This window comes from Dendrobates tinctorius, unplaced genomic scaffold, assembly GCF_039654945.1.
Source record: "Dendrobates tinctorius isolate UK_male_01 unplaced genomic scaffold, ASM3965494v1 ptg000040l, whole genome shotgun sequence".
Classification (NCBI taxonomy): domain Eukaryota; kingdom Metazoa; phylum Chordata; class Amphibia; order Anura; family Dendrobatidae; genus Dendrobates; species Dendrobates tinctorius.
Window position 1 is genome coordinate 19015946 of NW_027361708.1, and position 20182 is coordinate 19036127.

Consider the following 20182-nt stretch of genomic DNA (forward strand, 5'->3'; position numbering starts at 1 on the left):
CCTTCCATATGTCATCAAACACGACAAAGTCCCAGCCCCTCTCCAAAGCATAGACTAAGTCCCGTGGTATCCCGCCCCCTTGGCACTCACCACCTATGGGCCCCTCAAACATCACTCTGTCTACCGTATAGTTCACCGTGACTCCATGATTACAGCGAACTTGGACCATTCTCTCGGTCAGACAGAAAGTGAGAGGAGATCCCATCAGAGTCACCTGACACTTTGAGTCCAGCCAACCCGAGACTCCTTCTCGGTGCAGCATTACGGTACTGATATAGAAGAGTTAATGGTTTGCTTTATATCCCTTTAATTACCTTTAAGACTTCGATTGCCTTTTGCCTATTATTGCTATGTGTTATTCTTATGTAGACTATTAGTCTCTGTCTTCAAGGAAACTATACTTGTTATCATATTTGTTCTCAACAACATGTTCTGGGTACATTGTAAACAAGGTATGACCCTGAGGTGATGGTGGGGGCAAAATGAGCTCCATAGAGTCACATATTGTTGTAAATGGTATAAAAATATTGCCTTTGCTGCATTACATCAGATAAAGTGATTTGACCATGGCCCGTGTGCATTGAGTCTCTTTGTCTCCAAGCGCTTCTCATTAGAAGGGCGAAAAACCTCACAATTCGGACTCATTGGTGATCTGGCAGAACTGACTTTGGTCAGAATGAAAACAGCTACGACAGTACACACCTGTGGCCCGTCATTATCCGGAAAGAATATTCCACATTCAGAAAACAACATACATGAACATTGCCGTTCCTCTTTTGACACACTGGCCCCTTTCTGGACTACCCCAATTTGAGTCACTACCCTCTCCCGGGACTCCACCCCTTTTTGGGTTACCCCCCAATTTGGGTCACCACCCCCCTCTGGGACTCCACTTCTTTTTGGGTTACCACCCCAATTTGGGTCACCGCCCCCTTCTGGGACTCCACCCCCTTTTGGGCTACCACCCTGATTTGGGCCACCGCCCCCTTTCAGGATTTCCCCATGTCCGTTATACCGGTCTCCTTAGACCACAGTTCACACAACACAGTTTGTCTCTTTTACGATACCACACAAGTCCTTGTTGGCACCACCACAGCTCCTGCTGTCACCGATCACCGACACCACCAGCTTCTGTTCACACACAGCTGCTGGTGTCCTCTTCGTCACCCCGCCAAGTTACAGGAAGCCGCTTGTCCCCTTTATAACCCCGCCGAGTTACCGGAAGCCGCTTGTCCCCTTCGTAACCTCGCCGAGTTACAGGAAGCCGCTTGTCACCTTCTTGACTCCCACTGAGCCACCGCAGGCTGAGTTGAGAAAAGAAGAAAAAAAATCACACAAAAACTCATGTGTCCTTTCTGTGTGCTATTCAGTACGTACCGTCTCTGCATGAGACCGTCCAACAGACAGGGCGTACCAGGTGCTATTCAGTGAGCCGACCCTCCTCCCAGGGTTTCCCAACACACCGGCCTCACCAACACACCACACAAAACTCACGTGTCCTGTCTGTGTGCTATTCAGAACGTTCCGTCTCCGCCTGAGACCGTCCAACACACAGGGCGCACCAGGTGCTATCTAGGGAGCGGCCCTCCTCCCAGAGTTTCCCAACACACTGGCCTCACCAGGTCCAGGGGCTTAGCGGGTGCTCTTCAGGACATCCATCTCCGCCTGAGACTGCCCAACACTCACGCCTCACCAGGTCCAAGGTCATACCACGTGTTCCAGGGATCCGATTCTTCTCCTAGAATCTCCCAACACTGACCCTTCAGGACCTTGCTCACTGAACCCTCCAGGTACACAGTCTCTCTCACTGACCCAGGTCAGTACAACACGAACACCTGTCCATTACCTGTGTCGGCCACACAGGTCCTCAGATACCTCTTCTCAACAGAGGCACCCTATCAATCACCAGTCTCTTTCTCACTGACCCCGGTCAGTACAACATGGTTTTCACGACCGTCACCTGCTGGCCGCACAGGTTCTCGAACCCCTCTACCGCAGAGGTATCCTATAAGTCTCTTTCTCCTGGGGAAATGGCCGCACTGGGCTCACCAATCCGGACAGTGCCTTAATCACTAGGCTGCCCCACGGTTCCAGAACCACAGCAGGGCAGTGGCTTCCCCAATCGTCAGCCTTCCTGGCTCAGTGTTGCCCTTAGCAACCGACTTTGCAGTCCTCTTCCGTTGCACCCAGCAGCAAGGCTACAACAATGCCCATAGCTTTCTCCACCAATTGTGAGGTAGCGCTGTCATTCAGTTAGGGGATTCTCGCTTAGCCGCCACAAAACCAGATCCAGCACGTGTTTTCATAAAGCAGTATAGTCCATGAGATTTATTCATCATCATAAATCAAAGCAATATGCAACAGTATATAAACAGCAGAGCGTCCATTATAGCTTCACTCTGTAAACTCTGTGTTCGCACAGGTTGTACAATGTCCAATACGCAGGCTTTTCAGCCTCACAGTTATATCTCACCCTGTTAGGGTTCTCTCATGGCTGCTTCTCCATACTGCAGACATTCATTCCCTCCAGGGAACTCTCAGGCACTTGCAGCCATTACAGCATCCACACGTGCTGTCAGGCAGGAAGCCCCATCTCAGTGGGACCTTCCACACTGGACCAGCCGAGTCCAAGCATTCATCCCCATGTGACCTACCCTGGCCACATTATCTGGTTCATAGCCATGCCCACCGGGTCACATGACTATGACCCCATCACAGGTCCTTCAGGCATTTACACACTCTTTACAACAGTGCTTTAACCCCTTCACCCCAAGGGTGGTTTGCACGTTCATGACTGGGCCAGTTTTTACAATTCTGACCACTGTACCTTTATGAGGTCATAACTCTGGAATGCTTCCATGGATCCCGGTGATTCTGACATTGTTTTCTCATGACTTATTGTACTTCATGGTAGTGGTAAAATTTCATTCAAATAACTTGCGTTTATTTGTGAGAAAAATGGAAATCAGGCGAAAATTTTGAAAATTTCGCAATTTTCCAACTTTGGAATTTTTATGCCCTTAAATCACAGAGATACGGCACACAAAAAACTTGATAACTAACATTTCCCACATGTTTACTTTACATCAGCACAATTTTGGAACCAAAATTTTTTTTGTTAGGAAGTTATAAGGGTTAAAATTGACCAGCGATTTCTCATTTTTACAACACCATTTTATTTTTAGGACCACATCACATTTGACGCCACTTTGAGGGGTCTATATGATAGAAAATACCCAAAAGTGACACCATTCTAAAAACTGCACTCCTTAAGGTGCTCAAAACCACATTCAAGAAGTTTATTAACCCTTTAGGTGCGTCACAGGAATTTTTTTGAATATTTAAAAAAAATGAACATCTAATTTTTTTTCACAAAAAAAATGCTTCAGGTTCAATTTTTTTTATTTTACCAAGGGTAACAGGAGAAATTGGACTGCAAAAGTTATTATGCAATTTGTCCTGAGTGCGCTGATACCTGATATGTGGGGGGGAACGACTATTTCGGCGCATGGCAGAGCTCAGAATGGAAGGAGCGCCGTTTGACTTTTTCAATGCAAAATTGGCTGGAATTCAGATCGGACGCCATGTCATGTTTGGAGAGTCCCTGATGTACCTAAACAGTGGAAACCCCCTACAAGTGACCCCATTTTGGAAACTAGACCCCCCAAGGAACTTATCTAGATATGTGGTGAGAACTTTGAACCCACAAGGGCTTTACAGAAGTTTATAACGTACAGCGGTACAATTAGAAAATCATATTTTTTCCACAAAAATGATCTTTTCATCCCAATTTTTATTTTCCCAAGGGTAACAGGACCCTAAAAGTTATTGTGCAATTTGTCCTGAGTACGCCAATACCCCACATGTGGGGGTAAACCACTATTTGGGCGCATGGCAGAGCTCGGAGGGGAAGCAGCGCCATTTGACGTTTTTGGCTGGAATTGAGATCGGACATCATGTCGCGATTGGAAAATCCCTGATGTACCAAAACAGTGGAAACCCCCCCACAAATGAAACCATTTTGGAAACTAGACCCCCTAAGGAACTTATCTAGATGTGTGGTGAGAACTTTGAACTCCCAAGGGCTTCACAGAAGTTTATAACATAAAGTCGTACAATTAAAAAATCATATTTTTTCCACAAAAATGATCTTTTCACCCTCAATTCTTATTTTTCCAAGGGTAACAGGACCCTATAAGTTATTGTGCAATTTGTCCTGAGTACGCTGATACCCCACATGTGGGGGTAAACCACTATTTGGGCGCATGGCAGAGCTCGGAAGGGAAGCAGCGCCATTTGACGTTTTTGGCTGGAATTGAGATCGGACACCATGTCGCGATTGGAAAACCCCTGATGTACCAAAACAGTGGAAACCCCCCACAAATGACACCATTTTGGAAACTAGACCCCCCAAGGAACTTATCTAGATGTGTGGTGAGCACTTTGAACCCCCCAGTGCTTCACAGAAGTTTATAACGCCCGGCGTGAAAATAAAAAATTTGTATTTTTTCCACAAACATGATCTTTTAGTCACCATTTTTTGATTTTCCCAAGGGTACCAGGAGAAATTGGACCCCAAAAGTTGTTGTCCAATTTGTCCTGAGTATGCTGATACCCCATATGTGGGAGAAAACTACTGTATGGGCACACGTCGGGGCTTGGAAGGGAAGTAGTGACGTTTTGGAATGCAGACTTTGATGGAATGGTCTGCGGGTGTCATGTTGCCTTTGGAGAGCCCCTAATGTACCTAAACAGTGGAAACCCCCCACAAATGACCCCATTTTGAAAACTAGACCCCCTAAGGAACTTATCTAGATGTGATGTGAGCACTTTGAACCCCCAAGGGCTTCACAGAAGTTTATAATGCAAGGGCATGAAAATAAAAAAATCGTATTTTTTCCACAAACATGATCAATTAGTCCCCAATTTTTTTATTTTCCCAAGGGTAAAAGGAGAAATTGAACCCCAAAATTTGTTGTCCAATTTGTCCTGAGTACGCTGACGCCCCATATGTGGGAGAAAACTACTGTATAGACACACGTCGGGGCTCGGAAGGGAAGTAGTGACGTTTTGGTATGCAGACTTTGATGGAATGTCCTGCGGGTGTCATGTTGCCTTTGGAGAGCCCCTAATGTACCTAAACAGTGGAAACCCCCCACAAATGACACCATTTTGGAAACGAGACCCCCTAAGGAACTTATCTAGATGTGTGGTGAGCACTTTGAACCCCCAAGGGCTTCACAGAAGTTTATAATGCCCGGGCATGAAAATAAAAAAATCTTATTTTTTCCACAAACATGATCAATTACTCCCCAATTTTTTCATTTTCCCCAGGGTAACAGGAGAAATTGGACCCCAAAAGTTGTTGTCCAATTTGTCATGAGTATGCTGACACCTCATATGTGAGAGAAAACTACTGTATGGACACACGTCGGTGCTCGGAAGGGAAGCAGTGACGTTTTGGAATGCAGACTTTGATGGAATGGTCTGCGAGTATCATGTGCATTTGGAGAGCCCCTGATGTACCTAAACTATTGAAACTCCCCACAAGTGACCCCATTTTGGACACTAGACCCCCCACGGAACTTATCTAGATGTGTGGTGAGCACTTTGAACCCCCAAGTGCTTCACAGAAGTTTATAACGCTCGGACGTGAAAATAAAAAAATAATTTTTTTCCACAAAAATGATATTTTTGCCCCCAATTTTTTATTTTCCTAAGGGTAACAGGAGAAATTGGACCCCAAAAATTGTTTTGAAATTTGTCCTGAGTAGGCTGATACCCTACATGTGGGGGTAAAACACTGTTTGGGCGCATGGCAGAGGTTGGAAGGGAAGGAGCACCATTTGACTTTTTCAACTCAGAATTGGCTGGAATTGAGATCAGACGCCATGTTGCATTTGGAGAGCCCCTGATGTGCCTAAACAGTGGAAACCCCCCAATTTTAACTCCAACCCTAACCCCAACACACCCCTAACCTTAATCTCAGCCCTAACTCTAAACCTAACCCTAGCCCTAACCCTAGCTCAAACCCTATCTCTAGCCCTTACCCTAACCCTAATGGGAAAATGGAAATAAATACATTTTTTTTAAGGGGGTGATAAAGGGGGGTTTGATTTACTGTTTATGGTGGGTTTTTATGCTTGGCAGCTGTCACACGCTAAAAGACGCTTATTATTGTAAAAATAGTTTTTGCATCACCACATTTTGAGAGCTATAATTTTTCCAGATATTGACCCACTGAATCATGTGAGATCTTATTTTTTGCGGGATGAGTTGGTGATTTTATTGGTACCATTTTTGGGCATGTGACATTTTATGATCGCTTTTTATTCTGATCTTTGGGACGCAGCATTTCATGAAATTCTTTTTGGGGAGGTTTACACCATTCCACGTATGGTAAAATTGATAAAGCGATTTTTTTTTCCAGGTCAGTACGATTACAGCGAAACCTCATTTATGTCATTTTTTATGTTTTGGCGGTTTTATGCAATGAAAACAATTTTATATAAAAAATGATTATTTTTGCATCGCTTTGTTCTGTGAGCTATAACTTTTATTTTTTTAGTGATGACACTGTATTGTGGCTCGTTTTTTGCAGGACAAGTTGATGTTTTCAGCGGTACTATGTTTATTTATATAACTCTTTTTGATTGCATGTTATTGCACTTTTTGGTCGGCGGTATGATGATAAAGCATTGTTTTTTGCCTAGTTTTTATTTTTTGTTTTTTTGAAGGGGTTCACTAAGGGGGTTAACTAGTGGGACAGGTTTATAGGGCGGGTCGTTATGGATGCAGCGATACAAAATATGTGTATTTTTATTGTTTTTGCTTTTTTTATTTACAAAAAAAGAATTTATTAGGGATTTTTTTAATTATTATTATTTATTTAGGATTTTTTTATAAATTATTTTTACACTTGTTTTTTTTTCTCTTTATTATATTGTCCCAATGTGGGACATTACAATAAAGTGTCTGATCACTGATCTGACAGTTTGCACAGCACTCTGTCAGATCAGCGATCTCACAGGCGCTGCACAGGCCAAAATAATTAGTCAACACATCCCGCACTTTGAGTCCAGAGGGCTGATGAAGGGGAGGTATCACATGTGGAATAGACATCACAACATTTCCCAACATAACGTTATCACCAGCAGATGATGAGCAATCATGTATTCTGGTGAAGTTGTGAAGGATCACAAACGCTTTAATTACCTCATTAACATTAGATTAACTCAGCTGAATGGCTGACTGGAGGACACGCCATTTGGCACAAAGAATGCCAAAGGCACACTCCACCAGTCGTCGTGCATGTGATAGGTGCAAGTTAAAGTTTCTGCGCCGGTGGTCCAGGGTTCTACAGGGATAGGGCCTCATGACATGACGGGTTAATTGAAAGGCCTCATCTGAAGAAAGGACATAAGGCACAGGTTCCATATTGGACCCTGGAAGCTGACGTGGTGGTAGGTCCAACTGATTATTGCTCAGTCGCCGACCCATAATGGAAGAATTGAGGACTCTAGAGTCTCCAGTTCTTCCATAAGCCCCAATATCTACAATTATAAACCTGTAGCGACTGTCGACCAGGGCCAACAACACTACAGATATTGCTTAGAATTATAGTATTGGGACTTTTATGCACACGGATGTGCTTCCCATCCAGGGCTCCAATACAATTTGGAAACTGGCACGTCTCCTCAAAACCACAGGCTATCCACAACCAGTCTTCCATTTTTGGCTCAGGCATGACCACTTGATGAAGTCGTGACCATATTTTGGAACAGGTAGAGCGGACTATGCCTGATATTGTGGATTTTCCGATTAAAAATTCATGATGCAGTGTTGCTTATGAAAGACCAGTTGTAAGGAAGCTAAAAGCAAAATGAAAAAGAAAACAATTAGATACCGTTCGACATATAAAAACAATTTCACATTAATCAAAGTTAGAGTCTGTACCTAACAAGCCATGCCATAACAACATTAAAATATTTTCAATGTCTTTGTGATTTTAAAAATAGACAAATATTATGATTAATCACAGGTTATATTTTGTCTTTTTTCCACAAAAAAACAACTAAGGTATTATGCAAGTAAAAAAATGCTAAATTTAGAAACATCACCAACATAGAGGAGGAGGAATACATACCATAACGTAAGGATAAGGCGCTCCTCAGCAGAAATACATTTGCGCATCCTGGTGTCCTTTAGGCTATGTGCCCACGTTAGCGTTTTTAAACACTTAGAAAACCAGACACCTTCCCAGAAACTGTGTGTTTTATTTCCGCGCGCTTTTTGCGCGATTCTTGCACAAAAAACGCACGTTTTTGATGCGTTTTTCCGCTCGGTTTCTGGGAACATTGGAAATGGCTAAAAACGCGCAGCTATGCAGAAAATAATTAGCATGCTGCATTTTTAGCCGTTAAGCATTTTCAAAGCGTTTAAAAACACATGCATTGGCACAAAAAGCAAAAAATGCTTTAAATATAATAGGGAGCTTCTTTTAAGCATTTCTGCAGCGTCTGATCTGGCTCAAACGCTACGGAAACGCTTACAAAAACGCAACGTGGGAACACAGCCTCAAGGTGATCCCAGGGCGCACTATCTCCAACAAAAGATCAAAGGTGGCAAGGCTCATGCAAGAATATTGGTAAAAATTGTCAGGATGGGTCCGCAGAGATGCATAGAGACGGTGGAAATGGCCTTTAGTGAGGCATTGCCTCAAAAGCTGATGGACCCACATTCGTCTCCTCCTCCACAATCACTGGGTATGGCTCCCCAAAGCGTTGTGACAAAACCCAGTTGTATGTCTATTAGAATCACTGCACACATACACTTAAGGAGTATTTGCTTATTAGTGAAATTTATTGAAAACAAGTGCTCTTATAGTGATTGCGACAGAATGACGTTTCGGTCATTCAAGACCTTGATCACATAAGTCGCTGAAAAAAAAACGGAGATATATACAATCAGGTATTGTTGTACAAAAAAGAGAAAGGGACTATGCATAAATGTGGGATCACCACGCCAAAACCAAGTATTTATAAAAATATAATTTTTATTATGAAATACAAAAAGCAGCAAGGAAGCAGCAAAAAACACCACACATAAAAACAATTAAAAAAATCTGATCAACATGTAGACCGCTGGCTGCAGAATGTAAAGGAACCAATATCGAATAATAACGTTCTCAATATCATAACATATAATACAGACAATATGATGGAGACGAAGACAACACACTGATGACTGGCCAGTTCAATAAGATCCTATACCAACATGTAAAGTGCATAGCACATAACCCAGAATATCAGTCAAACCTTCCTGAAAGGAGCCCTGTAATGCTTGAAAAATATATCTAATATGAGGAATATGAATAACAGATGTAACTCCCCATAGAATAAAGTCAGTAGCCCAAAAAAAGTGGAGGAGGGCTAGTAATGTATGGCAATTGAAGATCCCAAACAGGCATAAAATACATCACCCAAAGGCACAGTCAGTATGTCCAGTCAAAGGTCGCCCCAGCGTCTGTGTATTGTGCCAGCAGCCACCGCGGTATACAAGGACCCACGCGTTCCGACACCGCTAGGTGTCTTTCTCAAGGTGAGTGCACTTGCTGCTTTTTGTATTTCATAATATAAATTATATTTTTATAAATACTTGGTTTTGGCGTGGTGATCCCACATTTATGCATAGTCCCTTTCTCTTTTTTGTACAATTGTCTAGTTAACTTGCATGTGGTGATCCCTGCTTGAGCATTTATTTGGTTGGTGCCCGCTCACCTGCTCTCTAACAATCAGGTATTGTTGTTACGTATATTACATATTTACATTATATTTACAACATAATATATATGTAGTATACCATGTCTGACATCTGGTGATGCTCATAGGAGGAATGCCAAGACTATGGTAAATGTGAAAGTATTAACATATAAGTACTGAGAGAGAGATCGGAGGGCACAGATAATTGCATCATTATACAAAGTCAATAGACATGTGTGGAAAAAATATTGAAGCATAAAATAAGAGGACATGCATACCCTTGATCAATGTAGTGGTTCATGAAGGATGTGGTCCTTATGATCAAAATAGGGACAGCGAGTATGCCTGGATGGAGGGATCTGTATGTTTAAATTACGAGGGGCGATCCAAAAGTAATGATAATCAGTTATTTCTATTGCACACAGAAATTAAAATAAAATGTTTTCTTCTCTCTTAGGTACCCACTAGTCCAGGGAAAAAAAATCACTTAAATAGGCCACGATTCCCGGGAGCTACATTCATTTGAATATGAACTGCCAAGGAGTGAACATCAAAATGGAAAAAAACGAGCTGAGCTGTCATCAAATACCTCTGCTTGAAAAAAATGTCTACCAAAGACATACACAGCGACTTGGTGGAAACATTGAGGGGACTCTTCTCCTCCATATTCCACAGTTGCATGATGGGCCAAGGAATTTAAGCTGGGAAGAACATCGACGGAAGATGAACATCGCGAAGGACGCCCATCCACGTCCCTCAATGAAGAAAACGTGAAAAAAGTTGAAGAAGTTGTGTTGGCAGATCGAAGAGTGACTATCAGGCATGTAGCTGAGGTCACAGGGATCTCATATGGCAGTATTCAAAGAATCCTTGCAAAAGAATTGCATATGAGAAAGGTCTCCGAGCGTTGGGTGCCAAAAATGTTAACCGGCGAGCAAAAGAAGAAACGAGTTGACATTTCAATAGCAAATCTCGAAAAGTTCCAAGCAGACAAGGAGAATTTTTTGTCACGTTTTTTGACCATGGATGAGACCTGGATCCACCACTTTGACCCCGAAACTAAACAACAATCAATGACATGGAAACGAGCTGACGAACCGACGCCGAAGAAATTCAAAGTGTCAAGCTCAGCAGGGAAGGTTATGGCGTCCGTTTTTTGGGACGCTGAAGGAATTATTATGGTGGACTATTTGGAGAAGGGAGCCACTATTACGGGCTCCTACTACGCAGAACAAATAAGAAGATTGCGGGAGGCTATCAAGGAGAAAAGGCGCGGCAAACTGCGGGCTGGAGTGCTGTTTCACCAAGATAACGCACCGACTCACAAAGCTGCAGTTGCCATGGCTACCATTCAAGAAGCGGGCTTTCAACTGGTGGAACACCCCCCCTATTCGCCAGATCTAGCCCCCAGTGACTTCTTTCTCTTTCCTCGGCTCAAGGAACACCTCTGGGGCAAGAAATTTGACGACAATAGCGACGTGATAACCGCTGTTGGGGAGTTTTTTGAGGGTCAAGATCAAGAATTTTTTTCGAAGGGAATTCTAAGTTTAGAAAAGAGATGGACTAAATGTATAGACTTTTTAGGAGACTATGTAGAAAAATAAATTTTCTTTTGACTATAATAATTGTGTTAATTATTGATTATCATTACTTTTGGATCGCCCCTCGTAGAATGAATGGTTACTTATAATGCCTGGTGATAAAATTTTTTTTGCTAAATATAAGTGACTAATAGCATGGTTGTTTTTAAAACCCTGTGGTGTCATAGAACCATCTAGAGAAATCTATTATCATCCCCATTGGTGAAAATGGTATAGTGATAAGTGTTATGAATGAGTCACCGTAGGAGGCAAAAACAGAAATACAAGCTAAGTCCAGAAAACCAGAGAAGTTGGCAACTATCAGATTGCAGACCCCTGAACCTATCAACACAACTAGCAGTAGCCGTGGGGGGTTCCTACGATGCCCTAGACCCCTCAATCACAGCCGGAGAATTAAATAGGCCTAAAGAAAGAAAGGGGAAATCTAAACTGCCCCAGAGCAGACCCCAAAGCAATAGGCAGCCCCCAACATATAATGACAGTGAAGCAAGATGAAAACACTAACACAGACAGAAAGATAGACTGAGCAAAGACAGGGCCCAAAACTACCTAGATAGGAAAGGACAGGAAGGCTGCTGTCTGCAATCTGCCAAAACCCTATCAAAGACATAAGCCAACAAGCTGATATGAAAAAGGCCCTGAAGCAGCTAGGCTTCAAAAACTAAATCAGCACTCAGGTATTTTCAGAAGACAGAGCTAAAGGAATTCAGCACACCCCAGCAGGGAATGGCAGAAATCCAGAAAAACAAAGCAAAACAAAGTCAAAGCACCAATGCAAAAGGCCGAGCAGCAAACTTAGCTTTAGAGGAGCAGGAATTCAGACTGGTCTCCAAGGATCCCACAGAGAAATCACCCGCAGGGCAGAAGGGCGTCGGCAGCCTTATATCCAGTCAGTAACTCCACTCAGCCAGTCATCATCATCAGCCTCAGGTGTTGATAATCAGGCTCACTACCTTTCTTTACCAGAAGAGGGAGTTCCTCGGGCCTCAGTAATGAAGGGGAAAATGAACTCACAACAGATAAGGTTATAAATATTTACCCGTAGTAGTTCTGAACTAAGGGCTGTCCTGAATTAGGTAATGGTCACTTATGCCTTTAGGTTAGCCAGGGTCAGAGTGGTCGCTCTATGTGGCGGTGGAGGTAAGTTGCATAAACATTAGCCTGTGTAAATAGGTGGAAAAAATGTACTTAACTTAAATTGACTGGGTCATCATGGTTCACTCACGGTGGTGGCGAGACGGTGGAGTGTGTTAACACTCAGTTGTAGCAAGGAGGAGTGACTAGGAGCGATGTTCATAGCTCCTTTTAAACATGTTTTGTCCATGTGACAGGAAATGACAATTGCTGGTCTTAGGACAGGATGTGACATCACCGCACATGCTCAGATGAAGTGTGAGGCTCATGGTGGCGGCCATGTTTTTGGTTGAAAAAGTCATGTGATCGCAACGGGTCACATGACTATGTGATGATAAAAAACTTATTTTATCATAGTATAGTCTTAATAACAATGTTGTTAAGGGGATAATGGTTAATTAGGAATGTGCCCTCCGATCTCTCTCTCAGTATTTATATGTTAATACTTTCACATTTACCATAGTCTTGGCATTCCTCCTATGAGCATCACCAGATGTCAGACATGGATATACTAGACATATATATTATGTTGTAAATATAATGTAAATATGTAATATATGTAACAACAACACCTGATTGTATATATCTCGGTTTTTTTTTCAGCGACTTATGTGATCACCTATAGTGTGCTAGCCTTTGAATCTCATACTATAAGCGTGTTTGGCTATAAGCACCGATTGATCCAATGTCATCTGGAGTATACCGGTATGATGACGCAGCTGGACCAACCATATTGTCCAGAATAAGAACTGCCTCTGACTTTCTACATGTCCCCAGTAAAGACTTGAAAACCAAGGACTGGGAGAGAGAAAGGAAGAAACTGATAGGCTACGACCTCCATTGTGCTACTCTTGGCGAGTATTTCAGACAAAATAAAATTCCTCGGGGATTACGCTGTAATCTCAGACCCACGCTATTCTCAGATAACGAGAGGTATTGTAAAACTTTTCAGGAAATCCTCAACAAGTGTTCCTTCGATATTATACTTCTGACGCTAGAGTATCTACAACAAGCTATTAAGGATACCGAGGCTAAAGTGACGGCGATTGAGACACAACTCACTTCCACTCTTAATTCTACCGAATTGTGCGGTGATGTCACATCCTGTCCTGAGACCAGCAATTGTCATTTCCTGTCACATGGAAAAAACATGTTTAAAAGGAGCTATGAACATCGCTCCTAGTCACTCCTCCTTGCTACAACTGAGTGTTAACACACTCCACCGTCTTGCCACCACCGTGAGTGAACCATGATGACCCAGTCAATTTAAGTTAAGTACATTTTTTCCACCTATTTACACAGGCTAATGTTTATGCAACTTACCTCCACAGCCACATAGAGCGACCGCTCTGACCCTTGCTAACCTAAAGGCATAAGTGACCATTACCTAATTCAGGACAGCCCTTAGTTCAGAACTACTACGGGGAAATATTTATAACCTTATCACTATACCATTTTCACCAATGGGGATGATACTAGATTTCTCCAGACGGTTCTATGACACCACAGGGTTTTAAAAACAACCATGGTATTAGTCACTTATATTTAGCAAAAAATTTTTTTATCACCAGGCATTATAAGTAACCATTCATTCTAATTTAAACATACAGATCCCTCCATCCAGGCATACTCGCTGTCCCTATTTTGATCATAAGGACCACATCCTTCATGAACCACTACATTGTTCAAGGGTATGCATGTCCTCTTATTTTATGCTTCAATATTTTTTCCACACATGTCTATTGACTTTGTATAATGATGCAATTATCTGTGCCCTCCGATCTCTCTCTCAGTACTTATACACTCACTGGCCACTTTATTAGGTACACCTGTCCAACTGTGTGTTAAGACTTAATTTCTAATCAGCCAATCACATGGCGGCAACTCAGTGCATTTAGGCATGTAGACATGGTCAAGACAATCTCCTGCAGTTCAAACCGAGCATCAGTATGGGGAAGAAAGGTGATTTGAGTGCCTTTGAACGTGGCATGATTGTTGGTGCCAGAAGGGCTGGTCTGAGAATTTCAGAAACTGCTGATCTACTGGGATTTTCACGCACAACCATCTCTAGGGTTTACAGAGAATGGTCCGAAAAAGAAAAAAAATCCAGTGAGCGGCAGTTCTGTGGCCGGAAATGCCATGTTGATGCCAGAGGTCAGAGGAGAATGGGCAGACTGGTTCGAGCTGATAGAAAGGCAACAGTGACTCAAATTGCCACCCGTTACAACCAAGGTAGGCAGAAGAGCATCTCTGAACGCACAGTGCGTCGAACTTTGAGGCAGATGGGCTACAGCAGCAGAAGACCACACTGGGTACCACTCCTCTCAGCTAAGAACAGGAAACTGAGGCTAAAATTTGCACAAGCTCATCGAAATTGGACAGTAGAAGATTGGAAAAACGTTGCCTGGTCTGATGAGTCTCGATTTCTGCTGCGACATTCGGATGGTAGGGTCAGAATTTGGCGTAAACAACATGAAAGCATGGATCCATCCTGCCTTGTATCAACGGTTCAGGCTGGTGGTGGTGGTGTCATGGTGTGGGGAATTTTTTCTGGGCACTCTTTGGGCCCCTTGGTACCAATTGAGCATCGTTGCAACGCCACAGCCTACCTGAGTATTGTTGCTGACCATGTCCATCCCTTTATGACCACAATGTACCCAACATCTGATGGCTACTTTCAGCAGGATAATGCGCCATGTCATAAAGCTCGAATCATCTCAGATTGGTTTCTTGAACATGACAATGAGTTTACTGTACTCAAATGGCCTCCTCAGTCACCAGATCTCAATCCAATAGAGCATCTTTGGGATGTGGTGGAACGGGAGATTCGCATCAGGGATGTGCAGCCGACAAATCTGCGCCAACTGTGTGATGCCATCATGTCAATATGGTCCAAAATCTCTGAGGAATGCTTCCAGCACCTTGTTGAATCTCTGCCACGAAGAATTGAGGAAGTTCTGAAGGCAAAAGGGGGTCCAACCCCTTACTAGCATGGTGTACCTAATAAAGTGGCCAGTGAGTGTATGTTAATACTTTCACATTTACCATAGTCTTGGCATTCCTCCTATGAGCATCACCAGATGTCAGACATGGATATACTAGACATATATATTATGTTGTAAATATAATGTAAATATGTAATATATGTAACAACAACACCTGATTGTATATATCTCCGTTTTTTTTCAGCGACTTATGTGATCAAGGTCTTGAATGACCGAAACGTCATTCTGTCGCAATCACTATAAGAGCACTTGTTTTCAATAAATTTCACTAATAAGCAAATACTCCTTAAGTGTATGTGTGCAGTGATTCTAATAGACATTTATGTGGGACTCATGAGCCTCCTTCACTAGCACCATACCCCCGCACCTATCGTGTGCTAGCCATTGAATCTCATACTAAAACCCAGTTGTAAAGCACCCGCTCAGTTGTGTTGAAAGTAAGTCTGTCTGACATGTTTCACACAAAGAAGAAATACACCAACAAAAGCACGGCCATAAACTGCCCAGATTGGAGTGTGCCACCTGTTGTAGAAGCAATAAATGGGGTTGCTGATTATGAGTTAAATTATTTTCAGGCCTAAAAAACCTTAAATGTCCATTTTGCAAGGTTGCGGGAAAAAAACGCCATACGGATGCCATACGGATGTCACACGGATGCTTAGATGCGAGAAAATCACATCCTCACATTGCCAACGGATGACATACGGATCACTGTTCAGGGAACATTTCTGCGATTCTCATCCATAAAAAATGGACCGTACTTTTATACGTTAAGTGTGACTCTGGCCTAACAGTCCACTATGCACTCATGCACTGCACAGCGGGCTGTCAGTCGAAATTCCGAAGCATGCTTACAACTGCTCCTCACAGTTCTGTGTGCAGTGACTAAAGCTGTGCTGCATGACTGAAAGATAACAAAATAAGTTTCATTTTCTCCTGGTTAGTGTTTTTTTTTTCAGTACTGTGGCCAGGCACCTTCATAATGATATTATCCCACAGAATAACCCTATATCTACAGGTCAGGTTAATAGCATTATCTGACCAGACTAGTTCCCTTGAAGGTCCATAGGCTGAGCTAAGAATAAAAAAAAACAGCTCTGTTCTATTTCCTTCCACTGCCTGGTGTTCCTTTTTTTAGGTGACTAATTATCTAGAGATTAAATTTTAACCTGGGTCATGATGGCTGCTATCATTATACATTGTACATTAATATTAGATTCCTGTCAAGCAAAACAATGCATACAGAGCTGAAATTAATTGCTCCATAAAAAAACATTTGTTTTCCTGATGAAAGATGAGCAGGTGCTTGTAAAGTAATATGATTGCAGGATGTGACATCTGAAAATAAGTTATTAGTTTGTGTCAGGAATTTAATGACTGTCTCCACCTCAATAAAATATATATGCATCTTACAATGCAGGAAGACAGGGTTTATAGTATTGTTGGGCAGTTTCATGTACACTAGGTTTCTATATTCCTTATGCTGCATGACAATGCATCCCATCTCAGAGTGGTTAAAAAAATATTTTTAACAAAAGTTATTTAACCCTTTCGCGCCTGAGCCTGTTTTTGCCTTCGTGACCAGGCCAATTTTTTCAATTCTGACCAGTGTCACTTTATGAGGCCATAACTCTAGAACGCTTCAACGGATCCTGCTGATTCTGACATTGTTTCCTCATGACATATTGTACTTCAGGATAGTGGTAAAATTTCTTAGATATGAACTGCGCTTATATGTTAAAAAAATCGAAATTTGGCAAAAAGTTTGAAAATTTTGCAATTTTCAAACTTTTAATTTTTATGCCCTTAAATCAGAGAGTGATATCGCACAAAATAGTTAATAAATAACATTTCCCAAATGTCTACTTTACATCTGCACAATTTTGGAAACATAATTTTTTTTTTTTTGGAAGTTATAAGGGTTAAAAGTTGACCAGCGATTTCTCATTTTTACAACAAAATTTACAACACCATTTTTTTTAGGGACCACCTCACATTTGAAGTGAGTTTGGGGGGTCAATATGACAGAAAATACCCAAAAGTGACACCATTCTAAAAACTGCACCTCTCAATGTACTCAAAACCACATTCAAGAAGTTTATTAACCCTTCAGGTGCTTCACATGAATGAATGGAATGTGGAAGGAAAAAATAAACATTTAACTTTTTTTCACAAACATTTTACTTCAGAACCATTTTTTTTTATTTTCACAAGTGTAAAAACAGAAAATGAACCACAAAATTTTTTGTGCAATTTCTCCCAAATACGCCGATACCCCGTATGTGGGGCTAAACCACTGTTTGAGCACACGGCAGAGCTCAGAAAGGAAGGAGTGCCGTTTGACTTTTTCAATGCAGAATTGGCTGGAATTGAGATAGGACGCCATGTCGCATTTGGAGAGCCCCTAATGTGCCTAAACAGTGGAAACCCCCACACGTGACCCCATTTTGGAAACTAGACCCCTTAAAGAACTTATCTAGATGTGTGGTGAGCACTTTGAACCCCCAAGTGCTTCACAGAAGTTTATAACGTAGAGCCATGAAAATAAAAAATCATTTTTGTTCCACAAACATGATCTTTTAGCCCCCAATTTTTTATTTTCACAAGGGTAACAGGAGAAATTGGACCCCAAAAGTTGTTGTCCAATTTGTACTGAGTACACTGGTACCCCATATGTGGAAGAAAACTACTGTTTGGGCACACGGTGGGGATCGGAAGGGAAGTAGTGACGTTTTGGAATGCAGACTTTGATGGAATGGTCTGCGGGTGTCATGTCGCGTTTGCAGAGCCCCTGATGTGCCTAAACAGTGGAAATCCTCCACAAGTGACCCCTTTTTGGAAACTAGACCCCCCCAAGGAACTTATCTAGATGTGTGGTGAGCACTTTGAACCCCCAAGTGTTTCACTAAAGTTTATAATGTAGAGCCGTGAAAATAAAAAAATCATTTTTTTTCCACAAAAATGATCTTTTAGCTCCCAATTTTTATTTTCACAAGGGTAACAGGAGAAATTGGACCCTAAGAGTTGTTGTCCAATTTGTCCTGAGTACGCTGGTACCCCACATGTGCGGGGGGACCACTGTTTGGGCACACGGTGGGGCTCAGAAGGGAAGTAGTGACGTCCTGGAATGCAGATTTTGATGGAATGGTCTGCGGGCGTCATATTGCATTTACAGAGCCCCTGATGTACCTAAACAGTGGAAACCCCCAATTCGAATTCCAACCCTAACCCCAACACACCCCTAACCCTAGCCCTAACCCTAGCTCTAACCCTAACCCTAACCCTAACCCTAGCCCTAACCCTAGCCCTAACCCTAGAGATAGCCCTAGCCTGCCTACCTGCTTTTTTTTTCTTTACTTTTTTTTATTTTTGTGTTTTTTATTTTTTGTATTTTTGACTCATAGTAACGCCACTTCTCCTCTGATATCACACTGGCAGATGATCAGAGGAGAAGCAGCGTTACTATGTGACAAGATCGCTGCCCGGCACATAGTAACGCCACTTCTCCTCTGATCTCACACTGACAGATGATCAGAGGAGAAGCAGCGTTACTGTGTGACAAGATCGCTGCCTGACACAGCTGTGCCAGGCAGCGATCAGCTGTGCCAGGCAGCGATCTAGTCACACTGTAACGCTGCTTCACCTCTGCTCATCTGTCAGCATGAGCTCAGAGGAGAAGTCGCGTTATAATGAGGGAGATCGCCGGGAAACAAGCAGCTTTCCCAGCGAGCTCTCTCATTGGCTGCTGTGACGCGACGTCATCAGGACCTGAACCAATCAGGTCTCGATGACGTCGAGGGTCCCAGCATGCATTGTGCACCAGGATCCCCGCGTTATAAGGTATGAGGGGGTCCCGGGGGGCACAAAACCGCCGACAGTAGATAAACGTCGGCGCTGCACAAAGCCCAGCAAGCGCCAACGTTTATCTACTGTGGGTGGTCGGGAAGAGGTTAAGTGGGGTTAACCATTGGGGCAAAGGAAATTAAAGGGAATCTGTCACCCCATCAGAGGCTTATCTACAGCATTCTGTAATGCTGTAGATAAGCCCCCGATGTAACCTGATAGAGAAGAAAAGCGAGTTAGATTATACTCACCCCGCATCCTGTTTGGGTCCAGAGGGTGTCACGGTCCGGTCCGGCACCTCCCATCTTCTAGTGATGACGTCCTCTTCTTTGCTTCCCATCGCGGCTCCGGCGCAGGCGTACCTTATCTGCCCTATTGAGGGCAGAGTAAAGTACTGCAGTGCGCAGGCGCCGGAACTCTCTGACCTGGTCCGGCGCTTGGAAAGGGACTGCCCAATGTAGTTTAGGCAGTATTTAACCCCTTCACCCGCAAGGGTGGTTTGCACGTTCATGACCGGGCCAATTTTTACAATTCTGACCACTGTACATTTATGAGGTCATAACTCTGGAACACTTCCATGGATCCTGGTGATTCTGACATTGTTTTCTCGTGACATATTGTACTTCATGGTAGTGGTAAAATTTCATTCAAATAACTTGCGTTTATTTGTGAGAAAAACGGAAATTTGGCGAAAATTTTGAAAATTTCGCAATTTTCCAACTTTGAATTTTTATGCCCTTAAATCACAGAGATACAGCACACAAAAAACTTGATAACTAACATTTCCCACATGTTTACTTTACATCAGCACAATTTTGGAACCAAAATTTTTTTTTGT